Raw genomic sequence first — 9,487 nt, forward strand, 5'->3', positions numbered from 1 at the left:
ATGTGTTCCATTCTATTGCCGTGTATTTGTAGTTCTCTTCAATCTGGAAACATTTCTGTCTTGCCCTGTCTTTCATAGCCTTGGCATTTTTGAGTTGGTTGTTTTGTAAAATGTCCCTCAGCTCAGGCATATCTGATGCTTTTCTCATGATTAGATTGAGTTTGTGTCTTTGGGACTGAAATACACCAGAACTAATGCCGTGTTATTTTCAGCGCATCGCGTCGGGAGGCATATGGTGGCAATTTGTCTCATTATTGGTGACGTTAATTTTGATCGTAGGTTAGGATGGTGTCTGCCAGGTTTCTCCACTGCAAAGTTGTTATTCTCTCTTTGTAAAACTAGTAAGTATCTTGTGGAGAGATATTGTGAGACTGTGTGAATATCCTGTCAATCTTCCAAATTTTACTTACTAATTTTAGCATCCATTGATGATTCTCACATGAATCAATTATTACTATAACGATTACCCAATCGTGACATTGTAAGACTTTTTCATTTATTTTCTTTTCCAAAGAGGATTGAAATTTACTTTTTAAATTTTTGTTTATGTACTTTTTGAACCACTTTATTGATGTGTGAGGATTGAAATTTAGAACGTGAAAACAAAAACCCAAGCACATGGTGATCGTCTCCATGAACACTATAAATAAAAGTAATTTACCTGTTAAGAAATCTCTTTTTGAGCCCAGAGCATGTGGCTGGCGCTGTGCTGGGCCCTGGGATTCAGAAGTAAATGAAACACCTCCAAGTCCTCAGGAAGCGCACTCTTTCTAATTGGGGGGACACAAGTGTGAACAGATACCCACTATACAACATGGTGAGGTCATTCCAGGGTAGTTTAGAACCCGGTGCCTTGTATGGCACAAGCTGGGGTTCCTCTGATGAGTGGCATGAGAGGACCAGCCTTGCTCTCTCTTAAAACTATTTTGCATACACTGATTTCTATGTAGGACAAGGAGCTTTCTGGGAGGCAAAAACTTGAACCCTGTCTGTCATTGATATGTCTGAGGAACTTGGGTGTCCAGAAAGGGGTAAGACTACAGGAAAGGACTACAGAAGCCTTAAGAATGATCTCACTAAGGGCCGGCACCGTGGCCAAGTGGTTGGGTTCACGCACTCTGCTTTGGCAGCCCAGGGTTTTGCAGGTTTGAATCTTGGGCGTGGACATGGTACCGCTCATCCAGCTATGCTGGGGCAGTGTCCCACATGCCACAACTAAAAATACACAACTATGTACCAGGGGACTTTGGGAGAAAAAGGAAAAATAAAATAAAATCGTAAAAATAAAAAAAGGGGGCCAACCTGGTGTCGTAGCAGTTAAGTTCACACGTTCTGCTTCGCTGGCCCTGGGTTCACGGGTTTGGATCCCAGGTGAGGACACGGCACTGCTTGGCACACCATGTTGTGGCAGGCGTCCCACATATAAAGTAGAGGAAGATGGGCATGGATGTTAGCTCAGGGCCAGTCTTCCTCAGCAAAAAGAGGAGGATTGGCAACAGATGTTAGCTCAGGGCTAATCTTCCTCTTCTTCAAAAAAGAAAGAATGATCTCACTCTAAGGAAAGACACAATTAGCTGAGTGAGACAGCCTCCCCTGCCCAATAGGCCCAGCACTCAATTTATGGAGGTCTTGCCCAACATCGTGTCACACATGAAATATACTCACAGTCCACATTACATGAATTTGTATGTATTTATGTTCATTTTATATGAGTTGGGTTTTCATTGATTAGTTGACATATTATTGTATTTTGTCAGCATTTTGTTAATTTTGAAGAAATTTTTACAGTTTAAAGCCAGTACATTTTTTTTAGGTCTCAAATCTTTTTTTAGGCTGTTACAAAGCTCATAAGCCCTAGGAATCGCACCTGAAGTACTCAGTAAATTTTTTTTCTTAAGTTGAAAGAAGTTTTATCTACTCTATCTCGGAGACAAACGTCCCCGAACTAATCAAACCTTCTTCTTAAAAAAAAAAAAAGCAAGCAGGGGCCGGCCCGGAGGCTGAGTGGTGAAGTTCACATGCTCTGTGTCAGTGGCCCAGGGTTTTGCAGGTTCGGCTCCTGGGTGTGGACCTGGCACCGCTCATCAGGCCATGCTGAGACGGCATCCCACATGCCACAACTAGAAGGACCTGCAACTGGAATATACAGCTATGTACTGGGGGGCTGTGGGGAGAATAAGAAGAAAAAAAAAGGAAGAAGATTGGCAACAGATGTTAGTTCAGGTGCTAATCTTTAATTAAAAAACAAAAGGCAAAACCTCCAGCTTTATTCAGATATAATTTACATAGCATAAAATTCACCCATGTAAAGTGTACAATTCTCTGGTCTTTAGTGCATTTACAGAGTTGTGCAACCATCATCACTATCTAATTTTAGAACATTTCATAACGTCAAAAAGAAACCTTGTACCCAGTGCAAGTGACTCCCCGTCCTTGCCCTGGTCCCTGGCAACCAGTAAGCTCGTTTTTGTCTCTATAGATTTGCCTTTTACGGACATTTCCTATAAATGGAATCATATAATATGTGGTCTTTTGTGACTGGCTTCTTTCAACTTAGCCTAATGTTTCTGAGGTTCGTCCGTGCTGTAGCGGATATCAGTACTCCATTTTTATCGCTGACTGGTATTACATTGTATGGGTAAAACACATTTATTTATCCGTTCACCAGTTGATGGGCAGTTGGATTGTTTCTACTTTTTGGCTATTGTGAGCAATGCCGCTATGAACATTTTGTGAAAGTCTTTGTGTGGACTTCTATTTCCATTTCTCGAGGAGTGGAATTTCTGGGTTATGTGGGAACATTTTGAGAATTGCCAAACTGTAGTCCACAGTGATTGCACCATTTTACATTCCCGCCAGCAGTGAAAGAGGGTTCCACTTTCTCCACATCCCCACCAACACTTGTTCTTGTCTTTTTTATTCCAGCCATCCTAGTGGTTAGAAAGTGATGTCTCATTGTGGTTTGGATTTACGTTTCTGCAGTGACTAATGATGTTGAGCATCTTTTCATGTGCTTATTGGCCATATTTATATCTTCTCTGAGAAATGTTTATTCAAATTTTTTGCCCATTTTTTAATTGGATGATTTGTCTTCTTATTATTAAGTTGTAAGAGTTCTTTCTTTATATTTTCCAGATACAAGTCCCTTATCAGTTATATAATAAGCTAAGCTAATTTTTTTCCCATTCTGTGGATTGTCTTTCCACTTTTTTGGTGATGTCATGTGAAGTGTAAAAGTTCTTAATTTTGATAATGTCCAAGTTATGAATTCTTCCTTTTATTGTTTGTGCTTTTGGTGTCGTGTCTAAGAAATCACTGCCTAACCCAAGATTAGGAAGATTTATTCCTATGTTCTCTTCTAAGAGTTTTATAATTTTAGCTCTCACATTTAGGTCTATGATCCATTTTGAGTTAATTTTTGTGCATGGTGTAAGATACGCGTTCACCTTAGTTCTTTTGCCTGTGGATATTTGGCTGTCCTAGCACCATTTGTTGAAAAGACTATTCTTTCCCCATCGACGTGTCTTGGAATCTGAATTTACAATGGTTCTGAAACAGATCCAGTGAAAGGGTCTGAGAATTAGGGAAAGGTGGTTATTTCCAGGTATGATGTGATTGCTGACACTTGAACCTGTCCTGCAGACCTCCCAGACAGTAAGCCTGCATCTTGCGAGCAAAGTAGCAGCCTTCTGCTTCCTGTGGAGTTCCAGTTTGACTGGCATTGTGCTTGGTGGGTTTCCAGTTCCATCAGCACCTAGGTGGTGGTCCTAGCAATGGAATCGAAGTCTTACCCACAGAGCAGCACTATATGTAACTGTCAAGACGTGGATTCATTAGCTCCAAGTTCAGGTAGCTACAATGGCAACCAATGACCAATGGTTTGTGAATATGTCTAAGTACTCTGGCATTTCCTGAAGCGATTTTGTGGAAGTAGAAGAAGCTATTATAAAGGATTGGAAGGAGGAGAGCTCAGAGCACCTGAGATTTGGGCATTCATTTAAACGAGGTCCTGCCTGTATTCATTGATTGGTAAAGTGTGAGACACCAATGTATGTGCACAATGTACAATGGGGCCCCCATGTGCTCTTCCCGGTGTTGCAAAGTGTCAAGACCGAGCAAAGGCCTAGGAATGTGGGAAGAAATCAGTTGGGGACACCAAAACCAGGAATTTGAGGCCAAAGAGCATAGATGGACCAAAGCCAAAACCAGGAGTGAAACAGGGAGATGTGCCAGGAGCCAAATGTCAGGATCCGGGAAGACAGGCTACAACACAGACATTAAAACCAGGAGTGTAGGTAGTAACAGTGAGACACTGGAGACAGAAACCAAGGATAACATTGTGACTGGGAGCCTAGGTGATCTCGTAGTGGGGTTTAGTGGCAAATTGAGTGATTTACCCACTGGTCAGCCTTAAGAAACTCCAGGCGTTCTCCTCAGAGACACTCATTTCTGCATCCCAGAGAGGTGAGTTCATGGTACAGCTGGCCTCAAAGTTGGTGCTTGTGACAGCTCCTGACACAAGGCACACGTGTGTTGAATGCCTTCTACGTGCCTTGTGTGGCAACATGTATCCTTGGAGGTAGAAGCTACTGTCATAGTGTAAGACAAATCCTGCTCTCAGGAAGCTGAAAAGACAGCTGGCTTAGAATGTTCCCAGGGTTGCCACAGGTCTTGGGGCTGTGTAGTCTCCACTCAGTTTAAACACAATGGTGATCAATGACCAGCCCTATAATTCGTAGACGCATGTCCAGGTCAACACAGCTAATAACTGGAAGAGCCAGGATTAAAATTCAAGTTTCTTTACTCACATGCGGAGCTTTATCTTCTACACCGTGGAAGACTCAGAAGCACAGTGAAAGGGAGAAAGAAAAGAACTGAAACTTGACTATTTCTGTAGGGAAGAATGATAAGAAGAAAGAGCAGGGAAGGGACACTGGAGGGGAAGGGGTTAAAGAGGAGGGCGAGCAGTGAGAGTCGAGGGAGGACTTAGGGAATGTGTTAGTCACGGTCCCCTAGAGAAACAGAACCAATAGGAGCTATATGTCTCCCCTATTTTCTCTGTGTGTATGTGTATATGTATATGTATACACACACAACAAAAACACACACACACAGACACACGTATATACATATCTTTATATATAAAAAGATTTACTATAAAGAACTGGATTACACGATTATGGAGGCTGAGAAGTCCCAAGATCTGTAGTCTGTAAGCTGGAGACCCAAGAAAGCCAAGGGGATAGTTCCAGTCTGAGTCCAATGGTGTACGTTCCGGTCTGAAGACAGGAGACCGATGTCCCAGCTCAGCGGTAAGGCGGGGAAATCTCCCTCTGACTCAGCCCTTTGTTCTGTTGATGTCTTCACTTGATCAGGTGAGGCCCACCTCCATGAGAGAGGGCAATCTTCTGTACTCAGTCCACTGATTCAAATGCTAACTTCATCCAGAAACACCTTCTCAGACACACCCAAAATAACGTTTGACCAAATGTCTGGGCACCAGCAGCCCACTCAAGTTGACATATAAAATTAACCAGCACATGGTAACAAGGAAGAGTCAAGGCATCACTTTCCAAAGGGTCCCAAAGACCCCAGCAACCGGCTCTGCCCCAAGTTGGGAAGCTTTGTAGGTAAATCAGGGATTCTCTAAGAAGGTGGTACTGCTCCCTACGAGAATTTTGAAATCTGTAGGGATATTTTTGATTTTGATAATCAATGGGGAATGCTACCATTTAATACTTGGAGACCAAAGATGCTAGACATCCTACAACACATGTGGCAGCACAGGACTTTCAACCAGATATTCGTGGAGGCAAAAATTATCAGGTCGGTGTTAGTTATCATGTAGGTTTTATCTCGGCCTAGATCCTAACTCCACTTTACTTATAACCACAGAGTATCTTAGCACATTTTTATTAAACCTGAAAGTTTCAGGGATCCAACTGTCACATAAATTCAGGGACAATTGTGCTTGGTTTTGTACGTGTCGTAGTCCATTTGGGCTGCTATAACAAAATACTATAAACTGGGTGGTTTATAAACAGAAATTTATTTCTCACAGTTCTGGAGGCTGGAAGTCCAAGATCAAGATGCCCTCACAGTCGGGTGCTGGTGAAGACTCTCTTCCAGGTTGCAGACTAGACTTCTCATTGCATCCTCACGCGGTAGAAGGCGCAAGCCAGCTCTCTGGGGTCTCTTTTATAAGGGCACCAGCCCCATTCATGAGGGCTCCACCCTAAAGACCTAATCCCCTCCCAAAGGCCCCAGCTCTTGACGCCATCACCTTGGGCCTTAGGTTTTCGACTTACGAATTTTGGGGAGACAAAAACATTCAAACCATAGCAACAGGAGTCTCCCAAAAGTTATTTATTCCTTTGGAAAGGATGTCACTAAGGGCCACACTGCTTGTGGTATTTGAGCCAATAACGCCATCCACCCACACCAGTCTGCCTTTACAGTGTCTATTCATGGCGCTTCTAAGTATAGGTACGAGCATCCACTTATTTCCTTATATCTTCCAGTGTAGTCAAACCCAAGCATTCACACATTAAATATTTTATTTATATTATTTTTTTATAAATTACTTTCCATTTGTTCCTCCTTTATATTGGGGCTTTATATTGTGGGGTTTTATTTTGGTTTTGGAATTACATATGTAGATTACTTTATGTATGAATGTCATTTCAGGAGAACAGAGAGGGCATTACGAAATATTTGGTTAAAAGGAAGGCATTGGGTCTGATCCAGTTGAAAACAACTGAGCCAGACAAGGGTATGCTTCCCAACCACCATCCCCTTCCCATTCCATGTGGCTTTGGGTCTACTTTTAAACCCTTCACAAAGAGCCGCTTACACACTAATTAGTATTCAATGTTTATTTAGTTTAGGGAAAGGCCAGCAAAGAGTTATCCAGAGCAGAGTGTAGCTCCTTTGTCCAAGATCCCCTTCAGGCATCAGCAACCCCCTCTTCATGGATCATTAGCAGCAAAGAGTACCCTCCAAAGGGTGACCGTACAACCGGGCAGGCTTGCCCAGTCCCTTGCTCCACGAAGGCCAGCTGGAGACTCTGTATGGAACTGAGAAGGACAGGGCCTCGTCAGGCAGATCGGCGAATGCAAACAGACTTTGCCCTCCCCCTTGTCCCTGGGACTGTCTCAGAGGATGCCCTCCCTCTCTTCTGCAGCCGTTCTGGTTTTCCAAGGGCCACAGCAGGTCCCAGTTTCCGCAGTCCTCATCTCATTCCTAACAGTTCTGTCCATTCCACTCCATAAAAGTTCTTGCCTGTGTAGATTTTCCTCTGAGATTTTTCTGAGCTCATTCTCCCAGCCTCATCTTCTTGCCAGTTCAGGACTGCCAACCCACCCTTTCAAATCCTGGCTATGGACTTGATGTTTCAAGCCCAAACTTGCTTCCTAGTTTGCCCTTTCTCAAGACTCCACACCAGTTCCCCTTTGCACCACCACCCAGAACACAGACCTGACCCACCCTTGCTGGGGCCCCAGTTTCACTCTCGTTCTGTTGCCTCATAACAGCTGACCTAGCACACTCTCTCCCAAGCCCAGCCCCGACTCCAAGCTCCTGGCCTGAGCTAGAATCCAAGGCTAGATTGGTCAGGGAGAGAAGGTTGGACAGTTGCCTCAACTTTGCCTTTGTGGAAGTCGGAACCACTTACCCTGACTGTGTGTGTCTCATAGCTGCTATTGCTCTTCTCTTGGAGGCGAGGATGGCCTCTCCCACCACCGATGTGATGTGTCTTTTTCACATTTGAGAAAGAAATTAAGAGCAACCAGTGCCCAATGTCTTTACCTAAGAGCAGCCCTGTCGGGGAGGCCTAAATCAGCTATTTGGGCAGGTTCAACTGTTCATCCTGCAGTCTGCTCACCATTTCTCTTAGGGCATTTCTGGGGCTTGTGCTGAACCAAGTATTTCTGATGCTTGCTAGAGGATACAAGATTATATCCAACATATATTCAGATTATCACTCCTTTCTTTTCTTTTCATTTCATTTCTTTTTGAGGAAGATTAGCCCTGAGCTAGCATTTGCTGCCAATCCTCCTCTTTTTGCTGAGGAAGACTGGCCCTGAGCTAGCATCCATGCCCATCTTCCTCTACTCTATATGTGGGACGCCTGCCACAGCATGGCAGGCCAAGCAGTGCCATGTCCACACCCGGGATCCGAACCCGCGAACCCCGGGCCACCGAAGCAGAACGTGTGAACTTAACCACTATGCCACCGGGCCGGCCCCATATCACTCCTTTCTTACACCTCCAACCCCTAACCACAAACACCTAGCTGTTTGCTACATGTAAAATAAACGAAATCTATTAGAATCCTGAATATAGTTCAATCTTTTTTCTTTGGATAATTTAGAAATAGCCTCTAGAGTATTCTGCGACGTAGTAGAAAGAGAATTCTTACAAATCTCTCCCTTCTCTCCCCTCAGGCAGCCCTTGTCCTTAAACCCCCACCCCTTCCTAATCCTTCCCCCATTCTCTCCCCCATCCATCACCCTTCCGCACAGAAATGATCGAGCCCCAACTCCCCTCATTCTCCCTCTCTGTGTCTTGCAAATTTCACAGGCCTTTGGTGTCAAGAGGATATTGATGGCCTTTCTCCTCTACCCAGCTACTGCTGCTTCTGCAGAGCAGCCGGTGGGCTCCAGAAACTCAATACCTCCCAGCTTTCCCGGGGAGATGGGAAGAGTGAGTCTGGTTTCAAAGACGGGGGGAGGTTCCCCTTGGAGCTGCTGCTGGTTTCTCCTAGTGTATTTAAAATCAAACGTCTCTTGCCTTGATGAGGATTAATTTTCTTCCAAAACTCTCTCCTGTCTGGACTACATAAGAAATTTGTATTCCTTCTATTAGCACAGCTTTGACTGGTTCCCATAAACTAATCTCTTAAGCCCGAGCCTCGTGAGCATGCGCATTTTCCTTGCCTATAGTTGCATGACAAAGCATCCTACCTCGGCTCACAATGATTGCTGGCAGGCCCAAATCGCCAGGAAGTTTCTCCCTCGACCACAGGTCTGGTGCCTTGGGGATGGCAGCAAGATAAAAGTTCAGTTCACGCAGCCTCATCACAATTACAATTATTATTCATGTCTCTGTGCCGTACCCCCAGGCTGGGAGAGCCAGAGGAAGTGATGTTTGCAAATTCTTTAAAAATTGAGTCAGCAAATGTCTGACCTAAATAGTAAATCTCTAATAAGTAGAACTTCAGTTACAAAACAACATCAATAACAACAACGAATCTCTATTTCCTGGCCAGGTTTTACTATCGAGGTTAGGCCAGATAACCAAACTTACTGTACACACTTTATGGTGTTGCTCCTGGAATACATACACATCAGGAATACCCTAACGTTCCTATTTCCAGGTCATCATTTTCAAGTCAAAATCAGAACTCCTGTCATGAAAGCCAGTGACTGCCCTTTTGAGTGTTTTTGTAAAACTGAGCAAAGAATATCCGAACAGAAATGTTTAGATA

At 43.9% G+C, this 9,487-nt stretch overlaps 1 long non-coding RNA gene across 1 annotated transcript; it reads right to left on the reverse strand.

Moving 5' to 3' along the window:
• Positions 1 to 6,860: 6,860 nt before the first annotated feature.
• LOC102148245 (uncharacterized) lies at positions 6,861 to 9,131 on the reverse strand. The gene is made up of 3 exons (XR_288001.4): positions 8,964 to 9,131; positions 7,673 to 7,753; positions 6,861 to 7,076 (listed from the first exon to the last, which is right to left on the reverse strand). It is a non-coding gene; the product is annotated as an uncharacterized lncRNA (long non-coding RNA).
• Positions 9,132 to 9,487: the final 356 nt, after the last annotated feature.

Source organism: Equus caballus, chromosome 11 (genome assembly GCF_041296265.1).
Source record: "Equus caballus isolate H_3958 breed thoroughbred chromosome 11, TB-T2T, whole genome shotgun sequence".
In the NCBI taxonomy this organism is placed as follows: Eukaryota; Metazoa; Chordata; class Mammalia; order Perissodactyla; family Equidae; genus Equus; species Equus caballus.